At 38.2% G+C, this 23,651-nt stretch overlaps 1 protein-coding gene across 3 annotated transcripts in view; it reads right to left on the bottom strand.

Moving 5' to 3' along the window:
• Positions 1–9,230, bottom strand: part of PTPDC1 (protein tyrosine phosphatase domain containing 1) — a 98,408-nt gene extending 89,178 nt beyond the window's left edge. For 2 of the 3 annotated variants that reach the window (XM_089912995.1, XM_022564565.2), the window contains exon 1: positions 8,926–9,230. The gene's annotated coding sequence lies outside the window, so the exon portion shown is untranslated. The other variant, XM_022564566.2, reaches the window with a different exon arrangement.
• Between the last annotated feature and the right edge of the window lie 14,421 nt (positions 9,231–23,651).

Genomic DNA, 23,651 nt, shown 5'->3' with positions numbered 1-23,651 from the left:
AGTATCTTTGGAAATGACTGGAGACTGTAGGACAAAACAAAAGGAACTGTATATAAACACTATACTGTAGTTGGTAATGTTGTTTCTCGAGGAACTGGTTAACAATTCTGATACTGCTGTACTTGTACACTGCGACTGATAAAATAAGTAAAAAGATGGGGAATGGTAGAAGCTAGATTTCTCACTGTTGGAATGGGAGTTTACAGATAAGTAAGGGGAAGAGGCTAAAATGAACCATGTAGTTCTGAACTAGAGTCTGAGACACCAGTGGGAACTCCTGTTTAGCTTAAGTTAGGAGCTGATGAGTAATAGTAGAAATAATACAGATGTGTATACATACACAGGTTAATATACATACATTTACTTTCTAACACTGACAGGGCCTAAAGGCAGTGACACCCCAGTTTCAATGATGAGCAGATTAGATCAATGCCTGGTTTCTAATACCATTCTACAATAAAAGGATCTGGGGATCCTTGTTGAAATGGCTGATTTTATATAAAAAAGAATGAAATAATGCCCTTTGCAGCAACATCGATGGACCTAGAGATTATCATATTAAGTGAAGTTAAGTCAGAAAGAGAAAGACAAATACCACATGATATCACTTACATGTGCAATCTAAAATATGACACAAATGAACTTATTTACAAAACAGAAACAGACTCACAGACATAGTGAACAGACTTATGGTTGCCAAGGGGAAGGGGAGTGCGGGAGGGATGGATTGGGAGTTTGGGATTAGCAGATGCAAACTATTATATATAGAATGGATAAACAGCAAGGTCCTACTATATAGCACAGGGAACTATATTCAGTATCTTGTAATAAATCATAATGGAAAAGGAAAAAATAAACAACAACAAAAACAAACAAACAGAAATGGCTGATTTTAGGGGTGGAGCAAGGAATATACAAGATGATCCTGGAGCATCCTACAGTGCCAGAAAGTAGGAAAGTGCTCAAAACACAAACTGCTGGGACTATGCCAAAGTTCTTTCAGTCAACTGGAAGAACTCCCAATGGCAAATGCTGGAGCAATTTGAGCAACAAAATAAATAATACAGTTTTCAGTTATAACTGTCTGGTAAGAGAAAACTTTGACATCCTCAATAATAATAAAATTAGGTCATCTTTGATATTTTTCCAACTTTCAATCATGTAAAATTGTGTCTTTGTGCAAATATATTTTTTGCAAAGTCGGAAGACAGAACATACAAGGAACATAACTGAAAAAAGACAGATAAACTGGAATATGTTTAGAGGGGAAGAGGCCAGGATAGTTAGGGACTCACATGAACAACAGTCCAATTCAATATAATAAATACTTGAGCTGCTACTAGATGCCAAGAACTATGAGAGTAATGGGGAATATAAGGATAAATAAATAGGCCCTGACCTTTAAAAACATAATTGTCCGGTAGAAAGGATGAAAACATATACTCAGGGAGTAATGAAGTGTGGAAATGGAGTCAGAGTTGTTCACTATGACCTGAGGGACAGGCTTAGGAATGAAGGGTGGATACTGTATCAGGCTCCCTTGGTCTCAATGTCTAGCACAAAGTGAATGATTGCTATATGTTAAAATCTCTTCCCCAAATGTCCATAGGACAAGATTCACTCTGCTGAAACCAATAAATTTCACCGCTTATGTGACAAAAGGATATTACTTCTAGTCTATATTGTTATAGTCACCTAGAAAAGTTAGTTTAAAAAAAGTATAAAATTTAAGTCCAAAATTTAATATAAAGAAAAATAGTTCAATTTTATTTCCATCTTCACCAATGTGAGGAATTTTGAAGTTTGATTTGTCTATCTAGGAGGCCTACCACTGATCCAAGTAATAATCAATTAGACAACAAGACTTTGAAAGGTACAAGCTAAAAGCATAATTATTCTACAATCTTTTTATAGCAATTTAGACCATTAATGGCATTCACACTTTAAAAATACACAAATAATTAGAACTGTGTTTTCCCTGTTTTGAAATATCTAATCATTTGCATAAGATAGAAGAGAAGAAAATTATCTAAATGAGAATACTTTTCCCATGTGCACCAGGAACCACACACAACCTCCCCCGTGGTCCTGCTTATCATCTTTGTTTTCAATGAGCTTTTGCTCAAAGGAAAGAAAACAATGAACTAGAATCAGTTGATTCTTTACAGCCTTTTACTGACAAAATTAGGCAGGCTAAATTAGATGCATGGTAGGACCTGTGCAAAACAGACTTATAGAATGGAGGAAATGTGGAGATTACAGGGGCTGAGAAAATGAACTCAGCTATGGGGAAGAAAGGAAGACATAGCAGTCCAATAATAGCATTCACCAGGACATGATAAAGTAAGCTTGTTCAGATAAGCCACCAATATAAAGTACAGAAACATAAGAAGTATTCAAGAAATGACAGCAATGATGACAATGAATATTATAAAGCATCCATGTCAAGATGATCAACATCTGGGAAGAACCTAGCCTGCAGAATTCAGATGGAGGAGCTGGGAAAGACAGGGGCTAGCATTAGCTGCAGTACATTATATCAGGGACATATTAAAATATTAAAAATTGATTTAAAGTGGTAAAACACTTCTATTAAGGAAGTCAAATACAAAAACTGTACACATACTTTGTAAAAATAAATAGGCATAGAAAAAGGACTTGAAAGAAATTGACCAAAAATGGGAGTGTGATTGTTTTTTTCCTTTACACATTTCTATATTTTCCATTATTACTTATATTATTTCTTATTTTGTAATCACTCAGATTATTAAAACAAACTTAAAAAGTTAGTATGCTCACGCTTTTCCCTAAAGACACATGATGGGCCAGATATCTATAGATGCGCAAGGGAATTTGAAATTTCTTATGGTTTATAAAAAGGGTGGATAAAAGATTTCAACCTTGGAATAGGAATAAGCCCATCCATTCACAAAACAGGTTCAAAAAAGATAATGTATACATATTCAATGCAAATAGAGTTAAAGCACTCATGGGAGAGCTATCATTTGATATGACCATTATGAATAGAATTCACTATAGAATAGGAAAGAGAAAGGCAAACTAGATTAGTAAACTAATGGAATATTAACAGTGGTGGGATGCTAAGTGTTTTTTTCTGTTTGGTCTATTGGTATTTTCTAAATTTTTAAACATTTAAATTTTTAAATGTTCTCCTTTTATAGAAATAAATTTGTCTTCAAAAGACTCTATAGTTGCACTAGTTACAATTATGTACACTTTTGGGTATTTACTTTCATGCTACAATTTAAAACCCATTCCTACCGTTGTTTTTAATATCCAATATAAACTTAATCTGTGGCTTGAGTCATTTATATATAATTTCTCATAGAGTATAAAGACATTGAGAATGAAAACAAAAATACTGTATATTTCAAAACAGGGATATTTAATAGTCAAATATATTTGCACATTAGCAACAGATATAACAAAATTGCTAGAGAGTTTGAAGTAATACACAAAAGGCAAAATGGAATTTAAAAACTGGGCCATTTTCTTTGGAACACAAAAAACTTAAATTTGAATGTCTATTACTCAACCCTAAACATATTTTTATTCAGATATCTCCTCTTCCCCTACAATTCTGAGCAAGAATTCCAGGATATGATTTTTATTTTCCCACATTACTCCAAACCCTCCCAACTCCACTCTTGATGGGAAGCTGAAATCTGTTATGGTTTATAAAAAGGGTGGATAAAAGACTTCGACCTTAGAATAGGAATAAGCCCATCCATTCACAAAACAGGTTCTCTAGCAAATAAAGTAAAAACTAAAAATGCTGAAGGATTGGCTGAAAAGGTTTGAAAAGATGAGATCTTAAGCGTTAGTTTGAAAAGATGAGATCTTAAGCGTTAGTATGTAACTGACTAGATAAACCTTCCTTCAGAGATTCCCCCAACAGAACCCTCCTGGGGGTGGGAGAATGGGCAGTGGGGAGTAAGGGGGACAGAATTAAGGATGGAAAGGAGCAGAGAAGTGGATTTTGTTGGTAGATTGGGTTTCTGAATTTATCCTGCAGAATAATTTAATAAATAGATTCTTGTAGTCCCTTTCTAGCAATAAAACATCTGCTTACAAAGAACGGGAATCGTGAATAAAAAAGCATATTTATTTGCCATGTAATACTAGATTAAAAAATACAAGCTGTGAAATAGAATGCAGAGTATGATCTCATTTTTATCAAAGAAATATATAAATAAAATAGGTACACAGAGAAAGACCAGAAGAATATATATCAAAATATTAACAGGGTGTATTTTATTTTATTTTCTGATTATTAATATTTTCTAAGTTTGATACCAAATATATATTACCTTTATACCTTTATTTTCTTCCTAGAAAACATTATTTTTAAAATTCAATATATATTATATGAAAACTTCTTGGGAAACAGTACTGTGAATAGAATAAAATAAAAACACAGTCACAGAGAGTAGCATTGACATAGATACACTACCAAATGTAAAACAGATAGCTAGTGGGAAGCTGCTGCATAGCACAGGGAGATCAGCTTGATGCTTTGTGACCACCTGAGGGGTGGGATAGGGAGGGTGGGAGGGAGGCTCAAGAGGGAGGGGATATGGGGATATATGTATACATATAGCTGATTCACTCTGTTGTACAGCAGAAACTTAAAACAACATTGTAAAGCAATTATACTCAATAGAGATGTAAAAAAAAAAATCCACAGTCACAACACTAAATTAAACTACTGGGCTATTTAATTCCTAGAACAGAAGATTTTTTAAAATGGAGAAAATATAAATTCTTTAGAACATTTTCCACCTAGAGCTGAATTAGTCTTTATAAAGCTATAAAAGTAACATAATCAAGATTGACTTTGCAAAGGCATGTTTCTAAATGAGAAAATGTTTCCATGAGTAGCTAAGATCACATGGCCCTTCTTAAACTTACAGAAATTTGCCACTGAATCCATAATAACAGATCCATTTAAACTATTATAATTTCTAGCACATACCAAGTATTCAAAAATTTTTGATGAAATAAAGTCCTGAGTTCATTTATGGAGCCAGACAACCTTCCTTTTGAAGGGGAGAGTGCCACAAATTATTAGATCAAGTGTGCAGAAGAAATGGTGCTGCTTGAACTGTAGTGAATAGAAATGACTCAGAGATCAAAAAGGCATGCCTTTGTTTCCCTCAAGTACTATTTGTGGGCTTTCTCCAAACCATTCTCCACCTGCAATGGTCAACTCCTTGTGTTATAAACACAGCAGCATCCAGACAGGAAAGTATGATCCAAAGACTGATACTTATTCACACCCAAGAGAAAGAGCAAAGAGAGAAAGTATTCTTTCATAGCAACTAGAATGAGGCTGGGTGATGGTCTTGAGGTAGAACCTACTACTCAAAAAGTTATGGATTAAAATCATAAAGGTTTATTACCCAAGAGAACGAATGTTAGGTTTTAAACCAAGACAAAAAAAGCATGTCCAAATACTTAACTACATAGCCCAGAAAACATGATCAATAACAAGCTGAGAAAATGCTAAAGCTGAATCCCTATTAATATTCTTAAGTTATTTTTTTTCAGGCAAGTGTATGTAGATAGGGAGTTTCAAATTTTCATCATTGTAACTAGCCACTTGCAAAATTCAGTTTTTTTAAAAATCAAATTTGCTCAATTTACTGTGATCAGATTGATCACTGTTTGATAAACGAGAAAAATAAAGATATGTAACTTCTAAATTATATCTAAAATTACTGGACTTATATCTAAAGTTTCTTAGACATCTGTTTTATAATGGTCAGTTCATACTCACTGTGTGTGTTAAAATTCCCATGGGCTTAAGAATCAATAAATTTTACAGAAACCATAGAGGAAGATGTTTTTTGGACACAATTTTCTACCAAGCTAGGTACCCATGTTAATTTCTATTAAAGGGAATAATTTCCAAGAAAAATATTATAACTTATTTAAAGTCAAGGTAAAGAACTATCAACATTGACAGTTCTATGGAACCACTGTAAATCACATCTCGTGCATCAATTGTAAAAAGTACAGTATTTCAGATCTCGGTAATCTTTAACTGTGATCATTTATTTTCCTTAAGCTCTCCATTTTCTGACACACAATCTACGTTCACAATCTTAACTGAGACTTTTTACAGAATTTTCTAACCAATATTTGTTACAAATTAAACTCAGTGAGGAACACAGTTCCTTATCATGTTAACACTGAGACACTTTATAGTCTTATTGTCCTGGCATTTATCACAATCTGTAATTACCTTGTTTTATTCATTTATTATCCTTTTCTTATATAATTTTTGTAAGATAAGGGACGTTGTTTGTCTTCTTCACTGGTATATCCCCTACATTTAGATGCCTGGCACTAATAAGTGTTCATAAATGTTTACCGAATTAACAAATGGATGATTTTGGTCATAGCAAAATGTGATAAAGAGCTAGATAGTCTATGCCCTTAGATTTCTCAAAGAAAAATTTAAAAGGTGGTTCACTATTATTTTTATGGATTTTGTTTATGCCACACATAGAAGATCCTCAAAAAAACCCTCTGCATCTCTTTTGGAAATGAAAATAACCTCAAATATTATACAGCAGGATTGGAACTCACAAATTTGCTCTAAAAAGAGTGAAGGAGAAAGAGAACTAATAGTAGAAAAAGAGTTGTGCTTAGTACTCTGGTGGCTTTATAAATGCTGTCTCAGATAAAACCCTGGTGGCACTGTCCCCATCTTAAAGAGGAGCTAAGTGAGAAAAACAGAGGAAGTCAATGGCCCAAGGTTAAAGTGTTGGAATTGGGATTGGAACATGAAGTTTTCCTTAAACCAAAACCCACTTTATTTTCTCTATCCCATACTGCCTCCACAAGAGCCAGAAAACTAAAACCTTTTCAGCAACAAAGTGCATTAAATGATAGTTAATAACTGCAAAGAAATGTTTTGATTATTCAACTTACATTTTTTAGAAAAGGAAATATATAAGCAAATTAAGTAATTAAACATATATTTTGGTGAGGTTGAAGTTATATGGGAAAGAACAGATAAAGTTACTAGAGAAGAAATATTTCAGTGTATACATTTTCATTCCCACTATACCATTTATTTTAGAACTAAAGAAAAACCTTCAGATTTTGAGGAATTTGGAAGAAGAATGAGACATGCTTTCAAGAGAACTGTGATTTAAAGTTTATCTTCAGCATAATTTTCTGATTTCCAATAGGAATTGTGAAGTTCAAGCCTATCTCTTGGAAGAATTTTCTAAATTTTGTGAACTTGAACAATCTATGATTGTTCAATGATTAACAAGAGGGAGATCATTAATTAACAGTAGAACAATACAACGGAACATGAACATTGTTAGAGTGGTAGCATTATGAGTGAATTGTGGCTTTTAAACTTTTTTTCATGGTGTTTTAAAGTTTAATATTAACTTTAAAAGAAATGCCTTGAGTCTGGTTTTTCAGGAGGGTCAGAATAGCAGTGAAGGAAGCTCTACAAAAAAAGGAAGGAAGCAAGGGAGGGAGGAAGGAAGGAAGGGAAAGAAAGAAGGAAGGAAAGGAGGGAGGGAAGGAAGGAAGGGAGGGAGGAGGAAAGAAAGAAGGAAGAAAGGAAGGAAGGGAAAAAAGGAAGGAAGGAAGGAAGGAAGGGAGGGGGGAGGAAGGGAGAGAAAGAAAAAAAAGCAAAATTGTCAGCACTTTCTCAAACAGAGCTGTGCAATGTGCTGTCTCATAAACTTTGGCTTCTCCCAACAAAGGACTTCCTCCCAAAGCTTGGTTGGTCACCTATCTGGAAGAGGAGATGGAATCTCTGCTCTGGAAGGGGAATTTTGAATCCCTAGGGTACAATCCCATGAGGACATGGGGACTGGGTGGGAAATTAGACTAGAGTAGTTGTTCTCCAAATGGTCCCTGGATCACCAAAATGGAATCACCTAGTAAAGTTATTAAAATGCAGATTCCCGGTCCCGGTCCCAGATACTGAATTCACATTTCTGGAGTGGGGGGTGCTGGGAATCTTCATTTTTAAAAAGTCACAAAGTAGAATTCTTGGTTGGGACATAATTGGACCACAGGCTGAGAGGCAACATGATGAGCAGGTGGGTTTGGAGCCATAGAGACTTGGGTTTAAATCTCAGTTCTTCCATTTAATAGCTCTGACTGCAGCACATCACCCAAACCCTTTGACTCTCAATTTTCTCATTATAGAAAGTGGAATGACAGTTTGTTTTGGAGACCAAGTAAAATTATGTGTGTGTATGTGTATGGTGTCACAAAACTTTTCTAACAGATGACCTCTCAGGTTCTTCCAACTCTGTCTATAAATGCTAGTTTGTTTTAATCCTTTAATATATACAAGTATCACAGGCACGTCTGTTTACCTCTTCCTTAAAGCAGTGTTTCTCACTTTTTTCTCATTTCCCCACTCTCTCCCCCAGAAGCCTTTCTAGGCATTTTCTCTTCTAATTCCCCCAGCCCCATTAACATTTTAACGCCACATGTACATCTGCTTATATTCTGTGGCCCTTTGCAAAGCCACAAGCCATTGTATTTTCTAAGACCTTTCTGACCCCCAGGTATATGAGCACTACTACCCATGTTGAGAATGCCCATCCCAGAGAGACCTGACTTGGTCAAGGTCACACCACAAATCAGGAAGAGAATCTGGTCTACATAGGTCACAAACTGATGGTCTGGAATCGGCCCGTCAACAACTTGTTTGGTTCCCCCCGTGTTTACTTATTTACTTTTAATTAGTTACTAACATTTAAAAATCAGGAGCTTCTACAGGAGAATGGCGACATTCAGCTTCTCGAGATCCAGGTCGGGTCCTGGGTGGGGGCTGAGGGCGGCCCCTCGCGCCCCGGCCCTGCAGCCCCGAGACCCAGGCCAGTCCCCCTCACTGAGATGCCCTCCAGCACTCACCACGTGCTGATCCAGACGTTTAGGACGGTGTTGGAGTCGCAGGCGCAGCTACGTTAGCTGCAAGTCGCGCACCTCTTCCCCGACTCCTCATCCAGAGTCCTAGCAGCGGCGGGCGGGTCAGCTTCGCAGCTTCCCCCGCCGGCCCCGCCCCACTCGCTCCCCTCCCGCCGGCCCCAGCCTCAACCGAACCCCATAGGCCGCGCTTCGCCGGGATGTCCCGGAGGCCCCGCCGCCCCCCGCAGCAGGATAGGCAACACTACCGCCCCTCACGGCCTTGCTCTACCAGGCCGCCCGCCTAGCGGACCGCTCTCCGCCGCTGGGCGCTCCGGGCTGCGGCAACTCTGCCTCTGCGGTTCCCGGTCCGCCCCCGCCTCCTCGTACCGCACCAATCGCCGCCGCGCGCTGCCGCACGTGACGCGCGCTGGCGAATGGCAGCTCGACACAGCCCATGACGCAGCTGGAAGCTCCGGGCGCTTTCAAAGCGGGCGGCGGGCTGAGGGGGCGGCGTGGCACTAGCTGGCTATAGGGCCGCGAGAGGGGTCCTGATAACGTGGGTGGTCTCGGGCTCGGTTCTGCACGGCTGCGGGTAGCCGAAGTCCGGCTCTGACTCCCTCTGCTCTCACCGGAGGACACCGGAGTTCGGTGGGAGAAGGAAGGGAAAGGAGTACGGACGAGGGCTGACAGAGTATGGGGCTTGGCCAGCCTCTCCGCCCTGGACCTGGAGTCTGTTACCCGCCTTTTCTCCCTCTATTGTCATCCTGGTCCAGCCCCACTCTTACTGGCCACCTGGCCTCCAGCTAGTCCCAGGGTGTTCCCAAGGACACTGCAAGGGATGGGAATACTGGGATTAGAGCAAAGCCCAGCAGTCAGTCTCACACTAGCTGTTAACAGATGGACTGATGGGTTCGCCTGCATCCCCAAATTCCAACATCTTAAACACATATGACTTTTGTCTCCTCTCACAGAAAGTGTTAAGTAGGTACCCCAGGGATCCAAACTCTACTCTATACTTACTCCTTGGCTTCTATCCCCAAATTTGGGCCAAAATTTTTGTTGGAGCTCCAGACATCACGTCTTTTATTTTATTTTACTTTATTTTGTATTAAACTGTAGTCCTTGTATTCTTCACCACTACTCTTTGCAGAAAAAGAAAAAAAAAGCCAGTTTCATTTAAGAAAGTCATAGATGAAACAGTAACAATTATTAACTATATTAAAACTTGACCCTTGAAATATACATATCTTTAACATTCTATGATTGTCTGCAAAGGCATTTGGTCTATTAGGTTGAATGATATGATATGACATTGCCGTTTGTTCTAATCAAATACTGTTTGAGTTGTGAGCTTGTAATAGAGCGGGGCAACGTACAGCCATTAGCACTTGGCCAGTTACTGGGCACCGTTATTGCGCAGCCTCGGGTGAGCTGGGGGGCCCAGGAAACAGGCTGGGGGCTGTGTCCTGCAGGACTCTAGAGCCCTCTCCAAGGCCGCCCACTGGCTGCACCCAGGCCTTAAGGCAGCGGTGAACCTCTCCCCCATCCCCGCCTCTATGGCCCCTTCTGCAGCCTCTGCATCTTCAGTCTGTCTGGGTCGCAGTCTGCAGGACCTGGCCCCCGCCATCTGAGTGGCCTAAGGGCCAGTTGGGTCCTGGGGGCCAGGTTCCCTCAGTGATGACAGCTGGGTAGGGTCTGGGGACCTGGCCCTGAGGGAGCTGCCTCTTCAGCCAGGCCTGGGCACTGGCGGGAGGACCCAGACTGGGTGCTGGACAAACGCTCTGGGGCAGGGTAATCGGCCCCTGCAGGCACCCCCTCCTCTTAGCCAGGACCTGGACCTCGGAGGGTGAAAGTTTTGCCTAGGGACCTTGCCCTTTTCTTGTCAAAACAGAGACTAACATTTGTTTGGTGGAGATTTACAGAAACGTAGTTACCTGACCATGACCTGACCTCAAGAACAAAGGATCTGACACCAAGAAGTTTGCAACAACTAATCATGTCCCTCCCCCACCTTTCCTGTAAAAGGGCTTTGCTAAAAACTTTCGGGGAGTTTGGGGCTTTTAAGGTGTGAGCCACCCATTTCCTTGCATGGCCTTTCAATAAACCTTTCTCTGTTCCAAACTGTGACGTTTTGGTATTGTTTGGCCTCACTGTGCATCAGACAAACGGGAAAAAGACAAGAGAACAGACAGTTTGAATACATCGTGATGCTATGGGTGGTATGGGAACACGTGAGAAGGGCATCCAACCTGGAGGGGAGGCGAGGGAGAAAAAGGGAGTTGTCAGAGAAGAATTTCTAAAGAGCTGATAACTAAAATAATAAAAATACAAAATAAAGAGCTAATGACTGAACAGCGTCTTGAAAATTGAACAGGAGACCACCTGCTAAGTGTAGGGAATGGTAGTACAAAAGTATGCAGATGGCAAAGAGTGTGAGTTATATGTGACTACTGGGTATGAAGAGAGAGGGATAGGAGAGCATACTGAAGAATTAGGCAGTGCCTTATTATGATGGGTCATGTATGCATGCCAAGGAGTTTGTATACTATGGCCACTAGAATCCATTCCCTCCTTGCTTTAGGGGGAGTTACATTCTTAATTTAGACACCCTCTGCTTCCCCAGCCAATGGATGGGCAGTTGACTCAAGCAAAGCCAATCAGATAATCTACCAAGAGTGAGAGGGAAAGTTGTGGGATGGGGAGTTGAGTGTTTACACATCCTCACTAGAAAGAGGGTGAGGGAGTTGCTCTTGGATCCATGAAAAGATTCCAAGATTGGATGGAGAGCACAACTCATCATAGAGGTTATATATATGATATTTTCTTTAGCAAACCCAATAATCTAGAGTCCCATTACTTCATTTTCACATCTCACAACTGGATATAAATACTGTATTTTATACTTGCAAATGAATCAACAGACAGAAGATTAATCTCCAAAATATACAAACAGATCATGGAGCTCAATATCAAAAAAACAAATAACGCAATTAAAAAATGGGCAGAAGACCTAAATAGACATTTCACCAAAGAAGACATACAGATGGGCAAGAGGCGTATGAAAAGAGGCTCAGCATACTAATTATTAGAGAAATGCAAATCAAAGCTACAATGAGATATAACCACACACCGGTCAGAATGGCCATCATCAGAAAATCTACAAACAATAAAAGCTGGAGAGGATGTGGAGAAAAAGGAAACCCCTTGCATTGTTGGTGGGAATGTAAATTGATACAGCCACTATGGAGAACAGTATGAAGGTTCCTTAAAAAACTAAAAATAGAACTACCATATGACCCAGCAATCCCACTACTGGGCATATACCCTGAGAAAACCATAATTCAAAAGGACGCATGTACTCCAATGTTCATTGCAGCACTATTTACAACAGCCAGGACATGGAAACAACCTAAACGTCCAACGTCAGATGAATGGATAAAGAAGCTGACGTACATATATATACAATGGAATATTTCTCATCCATAAAAAGGAACAAAATTGGGTTATTTGTAGAGATGTGGATGGACCTAGAGTCTGTCATACAGAGTGAAGTAAGCCAGAAAGGGAAAAACAAATATCGTATATTAACACATATATGTGGACTCTAGAAAAATGGTACAGATGAACCTATTTGCAGGGCAGGAATACAGACATAGACATAGAGAATGGACATGTGGACACAGGGGGGAAGGAGAGGGTGGGAGGAATTGCGAGATTAGGATTGACATATATACACTACCACGTATAAAATAGATAACTAGCGGGAACATGCTATAAAGTGCAGGAAGCTCAGCTCGGTGCTCTGGGACAACCTAGATGTGTGGGATGGGGGGCTGATGGGAGGGAGGTCCAAGAGGGAGGGGAATATAAGTATACATATAGCTGATTCACTTCATTGTACAGCAGAATCCAACACAACAATGTAAAGCAGTTATACTCCAATAAAAAAAATACTGTATTTTAGTTACTGAAAAGATATATATATATATATATAGTGATCATACTTTCTAACCAAAATTTAAATACTTCATATTTAATCAGCACTGTTATGGAAAATATGGACTATGTGGAAATCATTTCACTATGGCAACTTGTGTGGGGTGTTCCACACAAAATTTTTTTCAGTAATGTGTGCAAAATCCCTACCCAATTTTACTCTCATTCCATGTTCACCTAACAACCTTCCTGGAGTTTCAACTCAATAATAACAAGGTTCCCCAGTGGAAAAATGATTACTCTGGCATTATACATGAATTCTTTAGGTTTCGAAATTTCTAAGAGCTTAAAACCATTGCATCCTCTTGCCCGAAACGAGACAGAACTGACTGCCTAGGAAAACTTCTACTTTCAAGACCTCTACCAGTATTATGATTTCAAGACACAGCCAGTAGCTGTGATCCAGAGATAGGAAGCCAGAATTAATAGTAGGTGCTGCTGTTGCAGCTGCTGTAATAACCTCTAGTCCCCTAGGATGGAGAAGGGATACTGGTGAACTGGACAGGAAAACCTTAACATATCCAAGACTTTGTTTCCTAGTAGAAAGAGCTGAAGGTGGAGGCAGAGAACCTATGTCTCACTTCCACCTCCAAATCTCAAAATCCTAATTTATACAAGAACATATCTTCAAGAGAATGTGGGAAGTATAGTTATCACATCTCCAGCCAAAAGGCATATGGAATGGAAATAGTGAATACCAATTCACATTATCCACCATGTAGAAATGTCATTAAATTGCCTGTTCAAGGAGGGATAATCAGATCTTACTTTTGTCCTCCATCCTCCCCAGGGATACTCTGATATGTATGAGGAAGCTAGACTGGAGTGGTGCACTTCATTTTTGATCTCTTGAAATCAAAGGTGCATGATTTTTAAAAAAATGAAAGAATGTAATTACATATAAACGCTAATTTTAAGCAGTTTTACATCTCTCACTAAATAGAACTGGCTTTCATCAAAATACTGATGAAGGAAGAAAGAATGATTGGAGAATTAGAATTAAATTTATTCCTGTGAGTCTGAGTCATTTTATCTTAGTGAATAAAGTTGTGAATTTTAAAGCAGAATGTTTTCTGATGGTGAAAGTCAAATAGAATTCATATGCTAATATATAATTTCTCCCCTTTCACTGCCACCCTAGAGTAAAAGTTTCATTGTCCTCATGATAAAGAACAATAGTGTTGAGAAAAGACAACTTTGTGGGAGGTGTGGAATAAAACCAGAGTTTTGTTCTTAAGTTCCTGGAGGACCACTAGTTAGAGCCACTTGCAAGCAAACTCTTTCTTTCTTTTCTTTTTTTTTTACATCTTTATTGGAGTATATTTGCTTTACAATGGTGTGTTAGTTTCTGCTTTATAACAAAGTGAATCAGTTATACATATACATATGTCCCCATATCTCTTCCTTCTTGCGTCTCTCTCCCTCCCACTCTCCCTATCACACCCCTCTGGTGGTCACAAAGCACTAAGCTGATCTCCCTGTGCTATGCGGCTGCTTCCCACTAGCTATCTATTTTACGTTTGGTAGTGTATATATGTCCATGCCACTCTCTCACTTTGTCACAGCTTACTCTTCCCCCTCCCCATATCCTCAAGTCCATTCTCTAGTAGGTCTGTGTCTTTATTCCCGTCTTACCCCTAGGTTCTTCATGACATTTTTTTTCTTGGATTCCATATATATGTGTTAGCGTATGGTATTTGGTTTTCTCCTTCTGACTTACTTCACTCTGTATGACAGACTCTAGGTCCATCCACCTCACTAAAAATAACTCAATTTCAATTCTTTTTATGGCTGAGTAATATTCCATTGTGTATATGTGCCACATATTCTTTATCCATTCATCCAATGATGGACACTTAGGTTGTTTCCATCTCCTGGCTATTGTAAATAGAGCTGCAATGAACATTTTGGTACATGACTCCTTTTGAATTATGGTTTTCTCAGGGTATAACCCCAGTAGTGGGATTGCTGGGTCATATGGTAGTTCTATTTGCAGTTTCATAAGGAACCTCCATACTGTTCTCCATAGTGGCTGTACCAATTCATATTCACACCAGCAGTGCAAGAGTGCTCCCTTTTCTCCACACCCTCTCAAGCATTTATTGTTTCTAGATTTTTTTAAGATGGCCATTCTGACTGGTGTGAAATGATATCTCATTGTACTTTTGATTTGCAATTCTCTAATGATTAATGATGTTGAGCATTCTTTCATGTGTTTGTTGGCAATCTGTATATCTTCTTTGGAGAAATGTCTGTTTAGGTCTTCTGGCCATTTTTGGATTGGGTTGTTTGTTTTTTTGTTATTGAGCTGCAAGAGCTGCTTGTAAATTTTGCAGATTAATCCTTTGTCAGTTGCTTCATTTGCAAATATTTTCTCCCATTCTGAGGGTTGTCTTTCGGTCTTGTTTATGGTTTTCTTTGCTGTGCAAAAGCTTTGAAGTTTCATTAGGTCCCTTTTGTTTATTTTTGTTTTTATTTCCATTTCTCTAGGAGGTGGGTCAAAAGGATCTTTTTTTATTTTTTGGGGGTCAAAAGGATCTTGCTGTGATTTATGTCATAGAGTGCTCTGCCTATGCTTTTCTCTAAGAGTTTCATAATTTCTGGCCTTACATTTAGGTCTTTAATCCATTTTGAGCTTATTTTTGTGTATGGTGTTAGGGAGTGTTCTAATCTCATATTTTTATGTGTACCTGTCCAGTTTTCCCAGCACCACTTATTGAAGAGGCTGTCCTTTCTCCACTGTACATTCCTGCCTCCTTTATCAAAGATAAGGTGACCATATGTGTGTGGGTTTTTCTCTGGGCTTTCTATCCTGTTCCTTTGATCTATCTGTCTGTTTTTGTGCCAGTACCATACTGTCTTGATTACTGCAGCTTTGTAGTATAGTTTGAAGTCAGGGAGCCTGATTCCTCCAGCTCCACTTTTTGTTCTCAAGATTTCTTTGGCTATTCGGGGTCTTTTGTGTTTCCATACAAATTGTGAAATTTTTTGTTCTAGTTCTGTGAAAAATGCCAGTGGTAGTTTTATAGGGATTGCATTGAATCTGTAGATTGCTTTGGGTAGTAGAGTTATTTTCACAGTGTTCATTCTTCCAATCCAAGAACATGGTATATCTCTCCATCTATTTTTATCATCTTTAATTTCTTTCATCAGAAATTTTTTGCATACAGGTCTTTTGTCTCCTTAGGTAGGTTTATTCCTAGATATTTTATTCTTTTTGTTGCAATGGTAAATGGGAGTGTTTTCTTAATTTCACTTTCAAATTTTTCATCATTAGTGTATAGGTATGCCAGAGATTTCTGTGTATTAATTTTGTATCCTGCTACTTTACCAAATTCATTGATTAGCTCTAGTAGTTTTCTGGTAGCATCTTTAGGATTCTCTATGTATAGTATCATGTCATCTGCAAACAGTGACAGATTTACTTCTTCTTTTCCGATTTGGATCCCTTATATTTTCTTTCCTTCTCTGATTGCTGTGGCTAAAACTTTGAAAAGTATGTTGAATAATAGTGGTGAGAGTGGGCAACCTTGTATTGTTCCTGATCTTAGTGGAAATGGTTTCAGTTTTTCACCATTGAGGATGATGTTGGCTGTGGGTTTGTCACATATGGCCTTTATTATGTTGAGAAAAGTTCACTCTATGCCTACTTTCTGCAGGGTTTTTATCATAAATGGGTGTTGAATTTTGTCAAAAGCTTTCTCTGCATCTATTGAGATGATCATAAGGTTTTTCTCCTTCAATTTGTTAATATGGTATATCACGTTGATTGATTTGTGCATATTGAAGAATCCTTGCATTCCTGGAATAAGCCCCACTTGATCATGGTCGATGATCCTTTTAATGTGCTGTTGGATTCTGTTTGCTAGTATTCTGTTGAGGATTTTTGCATCTATGTTCGTCAGTGATATTGGCCTGTAGTTTTCTTTCTTTGTGACATCCTTGTCTGGTTTTGGTATCAGGGTGATGTTGGCCTTGTAGAATGAGTTTGGGAGTGTTCCTCCCTCTGCTATATTTTGGAAGCATTTGAGAAGGATAGGTGTTAGCTCTTCTCTAAATGTTTAATAGAATTCGCCTGTGAAGCCATCTGGCCTGGGCTTTTGTTTGTTGGAAGATTTTAATCACAGTTTCAAATTCAGTGCTTGTGATTGGTCTGTTCATATTTTCTATTTCTTCCTGATTCAGTCTTGGCAGGTTGTGCATTTCTAAGAATTTGTCCATTTCTTCCAGGTTGTCCATTTTATTGGCATAGAGTTGCTTGTAGTAATCTCTCATGATCTTTTGTATTTCTGCAGTGTCAGTTGTTACTTCTCCTTTTTCATTTCTAATTCTATTGATTTGAGTCTTCTCCCTTTTTTTCTTGGTGAGTCTGGCTAATGGTTTATGAATTTTGTTTATCTTCTCAAAGAACAGCTTTTAGTTTCATTGACCTTTGCTATCGTTTCCTTCGTTTCTTTTTCATTTATTTCTGATCTGATCTTTATGATTTGTTTCCTTCTGCTATCTTTGGGGGGTTTTTTGTTCTTTCTCTAATTGCTTTAGGTGCAGGGTTAGGTTGTTTATTCGAGATGTTTCCTGTTTCTTAAGGTAGGATTGTATTGCTGTATAGTTCCCTCTTAGAACTGCTTTTTCTCCATCCCATAGGTTTTGGGTCATCGTGTCTCCATTGTCATTTGTATCTAGGTATTTTTTGATTTCCTCTTTGATTTTTTCAATGATCACTTCGTTATTAAGTAGTGTATTGTTTAGCCTCCATGTGTTTGTATTTTTTACAGATCTTTTCCTGTAATTGATATCTAGTCTCATAGCGTTGTGGTCAGAAAGGATACTTGGTACTATTTCAATTTTCTTAAATTTACCAAGGCTTGATTTGTGACCCAAGATATGATCTATCCTCGAGAATGTTCCATAAGCACATGAGAAAAATGCATATTCTGTTGTCTTTGGATGGAATGTCCTATAAATATCAATTAAGTCCATCTTGTTCAATGTATCATTTAAAGCTTGTGTGTCCTTATTTATTTTCATTTTGCATGATCTGTCCATTGGTGAAAGTGGGATGTTAAAGTTTCCTACTATGATTGTGTTACTGTCGATTTCCCCTTTTATGTCTGTTAGTATTTGTCTTATGTATTGAGGTGCTCCTATGTTGGGTGCATAAATATTTACAATTGTTATATCTTCTTCTTGGATGGATCCCTTGATCATTATGTAATGTCCTTCTTTGTCTCTTGTAATAGTCTTTATTTTAAAGTCTATTTTGTCTGATATGAGAATTGCTACTGCAGATTTCTTTTGGTTTCCATTTGCATGGAACATCTTTTTCCATCCCCTCACTTTCAGTCTGGATGTGTCCCTAGGTCTGAAGTGGGTCTCTTGTAGACAGCATATATATGGGTCTTGTTTTTGTATCCATTCAACCAGTCTGTGTCTTTTGGTGGGAGCATTTAATCCATTTACATTTAATGTAATTATCAATATATATGTTCCTATTCCCATTTTCTTAATTGTTTTGGATTTGTTATTGTAGGTCTTTTCCTTCTCTTGTGTTTCTTGTCTAGAGAAGTTCCTTTAGCATTTGTTGTAAAGCTGGTTTGGAGGTGCTGAACTCTCTCAGCTTTGCAATCAAACTCTTTCTAACTTATTTTTGATAAGTGATGAAGTTTCTGGTGACACTTTCAAAATAATGTTTTTTCTTAAGGAATAAAAAGGTTATGGGTTTCCCTGGTGGCGCAGTAGTTGAGAGTCCGCCTGCTGATGCAGGGGACATGGGTTCGTTCCCCAGTCCGGGAAGACCCTACATGCCGTGGAGCGGCTGGGCCTGTGAGCCATGGCTGCTGAGGCTGCGCACCTGGACCCTGTGTTCCACAACGGGAGAGGCCACAACAGTAAGAGGGCCACGTCCTGCAAAAAGAAAAAGGTTACAAGTCAGAGTACATTAAAATGATAGTTTTTCAAGCATTTCTGTGTATTTTAATCCTTACTCTCTTTTTTTTGCTTTTTTTTTTTGCTTCTCAGATTTGAATCTCTGAAAATTAATGATTGATTTGACCTAAGTAGATTGCTTTATGAATTAGAGCATTAAAAAGAAAATCCTGATATAAACATAAATCTGTAAGCCATATTTCCAAACTTCCACCAAATGCATTCTCTAGTTAATATCAAAACAGTTTATTCCATGGCACCATCTCCTATTATGTTCTCCTCAATAATATACCTTAGCCACTCCTTGACCATCTCTGAATCCACCTACTGTAAGGGAGATAAATGGACAATCATTCTTGGACAGTAAGTTGTTGCTCTTACAGAAGAACTTGCCCTGTTAGTTTAGCTCAAATATTCCATTATTGGGTAGAATGAATGTTCTGGCATAGCAGTTATTCAAGTTGTGATTTTGTTTCCTTATAATCACTTGCAGTTGTGCTTGGAGTAAGCCATAATGCAATTGTCTCAATTTAATGTGAGCTGTTTTTAGCAATGCAAAAGCTCTGATTGTGTTTTTTCATTTTATCCCTTAGTATAAGATGGGAATCCATGTTTAGTCATATCCACAGATTACCTTAATGAACAAAAATGTATTACATTATCTTTAGTTTTTAAAACATCTTTATTGGAGTATAATTGCTTTACAATGTTGTGTTAGTTTCTGCTTTATAACAAAGTGAATCAGCTATATGCACACATATATCCCCATATCCTCTCCCTCTTGCATCTCCCTCCCACCCTCATCTCACCCCTCTAGGTGGTCGCAAATCACTGAGCTGATCTCCCTGTGCTATGCAGCTGCTTTCCACTAGCTATCTGCTTTACATTTGGTAATGTATATATGCCAGTGTTACTCTCTCACTTCGTCCCAGCTTACCCTTCCCCCTCCCCGTGTCCTCAAGTCCATTCTCAACATCTCTGTTTTTATTCCTGTCCTGCCCCTAGGTTCATCAGAACCTTTTTTTTTTTTTAGATTCCATATATATGTGTTAGCATACGGTATTTGTTTTTCTCTTTCTGACTTACTTCACTCTGTAGGACAGACTCTAGGTCCATCCACCTCACTACATATAACTCAATTTCATTTCTATTTTTTAATAGATTTTATCTATCTATCTATCTACTTATCTATCTTTCCATTTACTTTTGGCTGTGTTGGGTCTTCATTGCTGCGTGTGGGCTTTCTTTAGTTACGGCTAGTGGGGGTTACTCTTTGTTGTGGTGTGCAGGCTTCTCTCATTGCGATGATGGCTTCTCTTGTTGTGGAGCACAGGCTCAGTAGTTGTGGTGCACAGGCTTAGTTGTTCAGAGGATCTTCCCAGATCAGGGCTCGAACCCATATCCCCTGCATTGGCAGGCGTATTCTTAACCACTGCGCCACCAGGGAAGCTCCTCAATTTCATTTATCTTTATGGCTGAGTAATATTCCATTATATATATGTGCCATATCTTCTTTATCCATTCATCTGTTGATGGACAAGTAGGTTGATTCCATGTCCTGGCTATTGTAAATAGTACTGCAATGAATATTGGGGTACATGTGTCCTTTTGAACTATGGTTTTCTCAGGGTATATGCCCAGTAGTGGGAATGCTGGTTCATATGGTAGTTCTACTTTTAGTGTTTAAAGAAACCGCCATACTGTCCTCCACAGTGGCTGTATCAAGTTACATTCCCACCAACAATGCAAGAGGGTTTCCGTTTCTCCACACCCTTTCCAGCATTCATTGTTTGTAGATTTTTTGATGATGGCCATTCTGACCAGTGTGAGGGTGATACCTCATTGTGGTTTTGATTTGCATTTCTCTAATGATTAGTGATGTTAAGCATCTTTTCACGTGTTTGTTGGCAATCTGTATATCTTCTTTGGAGAAATGTCTAGTTAGGTCTTCTGCCCATTTTTGGATTCAGTAATTCTTTTCTTTGATATTGAGCTGCATGAGCTGCTTGTATATTTTGGAGATTAATCCTTTGTCTGTTGCGTTGTTTTCAAATATTTTCTCCCATTCTGATGGTTGACTTTCCATCTTGTTTATTGTTTCATTTGACGTGCAAAACCTTTTAAGTTTCATTAGGTCCCATTTGTTTATTTTTGTTTTTATTTCCATTTTTCTAGGAGGTAGGTCAAAAAGGATCTTGCTGTGATTTATGTCATAGAGTGTTCTGCCTATGTTTTCCTCTAAGAGGAAAATACTCTCTGGCCTTACATTTAGGTTATACTGTCTGGCCTTACATTTAGGTCTTTAATCCATTTTGAGTTTATTTTGGGGTATGGTGTTAAGTGATTTAATTTCATTCTTTTACATGCAGCTGTCCAGTTTTCTCAGCATCACTTATTGAAGAGCCTGTCTTTTCTCCATTCTCTTGCCACCTTTATCAAAGATAAGGTGGCCAGATGCACGTGGATTAATCTCTGGGCTTTCTATCCTGTTCCATTCATCTATATGTCTGTTTTTGTGCCAGTACCATACTGTCTTGATTACTGTAGCTTTGCAGTATAGTCTGAAGTCCAGGAACCTGATTCCTCTAGCTGCATTGTTCTTTCTCAGGATTGCTTTGGCTATTTGGGGTCTTTTGTGTTTCCATACAAATTGTGAAATTTTTTGTTCTAGTTCTGTGAGAAATGCCATTAGTAGTTTGATAGGGATTGCATTGAATCTGTAGCTTGCTTTGGGTAGTAGAGTCATTTTCACAATGTTGATTCTTCCAATCCAAGAACACGATATATCTCTCCATCTATTTATATCATCTTTAATTTCTTTCATCAGTGTCTTATAGTTTTCTGTGTACAGGTCTTTTATCTCCTTAGGTAGGTTTATTCCCAGGTATTTTACTCTTTTTGTTGCAATGGTAAAGGGGAATCTTTCCTTAATTTTTCTTTAGATTTTTCATCATTAGTGTATAGGAATGCAAGAGATTTCTGTACATTAATTTTGTATCCTGCTACTCTACCAAATTCATTGATTGGTTCTAGTAGTTTTCTGGTAGCATCTTTAGGATTCTCTATGTATATTATCATGTCATCTGCAAACAGTGACAATTTTACTTCTTCTTTTCTGATTTGGATTCCTTTTAATTCTTTTTCTTCTCTGATTGCTGTGGCTAAAACCTCCAAAACTATATTGAATAATAGTGGTGAGAGTGGTCAACCTTGTCTTTTTCCTGATCCTAGAGGAAATGGTTTCAGTTTTTCACCATTGAGAATGATATTGGCTGCAGGTTTGCCATATACGGCCTTTATTATGCTGAGGTAAGTTCCCTCTATGCTTACTTTCTGAGGGGTGTTTTATCATAAATTGGTGTTGAATTTTGTCAAAAGCTTTTTCTGCATCTATTGAGATTGTCATATGGTTTTTATCCTTCAATTTGTTAATATGGTGTGTCACATTGAATGATTTGCGTATTTTGAAGAATCCTTGCATTCCTGGTATAAACCCCACTTGATCATGGTGTATGATCCTTTTAATGTGCTTTTGGATTCTGTTTGCTAGTATTTTGTTGGGGATTTTTGCATCTATGTTCACCAGAGATCTTGGCCTGCAGTTTTCTCTTTTTTTGACATCTTTGTCTGGTTTTGGTATCAGGGTGATGGTGGCCTCATAGAATGAGTTTGGGAGTGTTCCTCCCTCTGCTATATTTTGCAAGAGTTGGAGAAGGATTGGTGTTAGCTCTTCTCTAAATGTTTGATAGAATTCACCTGGGAAGCCATCTGGCCTGGGCTTTTGTTTGTTGGAAGATTTTTAATCACAGTTTCAGTTTCAGTGCTTGTGACTGGTCTGTTTATATTCTCTATTTCTTCTTGGTCCAGTCTCTGATGGTTGTACTTTTCTGAGAATTTGTTCATTTCTTCCAGGTTGTCCATTTACTGGCATTTAGTTGTGTGTAGGAGTCTCTCATGATCCTTTGTATTTCTGCAGTGTCAGTTGTTTCTTCTACTTTTTCATTTCTAATTCTGTTGATTTGAGTCTTCTCCCTGTTTTTCTTGATGAGTCTGGCTAATGGTTTATTCGTTTTGTTTATCTTTTCAAAGAACCAGCTTTTAGTTTTATTGATCTTTGCTATTGTTTCCTTCACTTCTTTTTCATTTGTTTCTGATCTGATCTTTATGATTTCTTTCCTTATGCTAAGTTTGGGTTTTTGTTTTTGTTTTTTATGCTGTTGTTCTTCTTTCTCTAATTTGTTTAGGTGTAATGTTAGGCTGTTTATTTGAGATTTTTCTTGTTTCTTCAGGTAGGATTGTATTGCTATAAACTTCCCTCTTAGAACTCTTTTGCTGCATCCCATAGGTTTTGGGTCTTCATGTTTTCATTGTGATTTGTTAGTAAGTGTTCTTTATTTCCCCTTTGTTTTCTTCAGAGAACTCTTGGTTATTTAGTATCATACTGTTTAGCCTCCATGTGTTTGTATTTTTTACAGTTTTTTTTTCCTGTAATTGATATCTAGTCTTATAGCATTCTGGTCAGAAAACATACTTGATCTAATTTCAATTTTCTTAAATTTACCAAGGCTTGATTTGTGACCCAAGGTATGGTCTATCCTGGAGAATGTTCCATGAGCACTTGAGAGAAAGTGTATTCTGCTGTTTGGGGATGGAATGTCCTATAAATATAAATTAAGTCCATCTTGTTTACTCTGTCATTTAAAGTTTGTGTTTCATTATTTATTTTCATTTTGGATGATCTGTCCATTGTTGAGGTGGGTTGTTATAGTCCCCTACTATTATTGTTTAACTGTCGATTTCCCCTTTTATGG

The sequence above is a fragment of the Delphinapterus leucas genome, chromosome 6 (assembly GCF_059928025.1).
Source record: "Delphinapterus leucas isolate spDelLeu-1000000601 "Yukka" chromosome 6, BTC_Dleu_Yukka2, whole genome shotgun sequence".
Lineage (NCBI taxonomy): Eukaryota > Metazoa > Chordata > Mammalia > Artiodactyla > Monodontidae > Delphinapterus > Delphinapterus leucas.
This window is presented reverse-complemented; position numbering and strand designations above follow the sequence as displayed.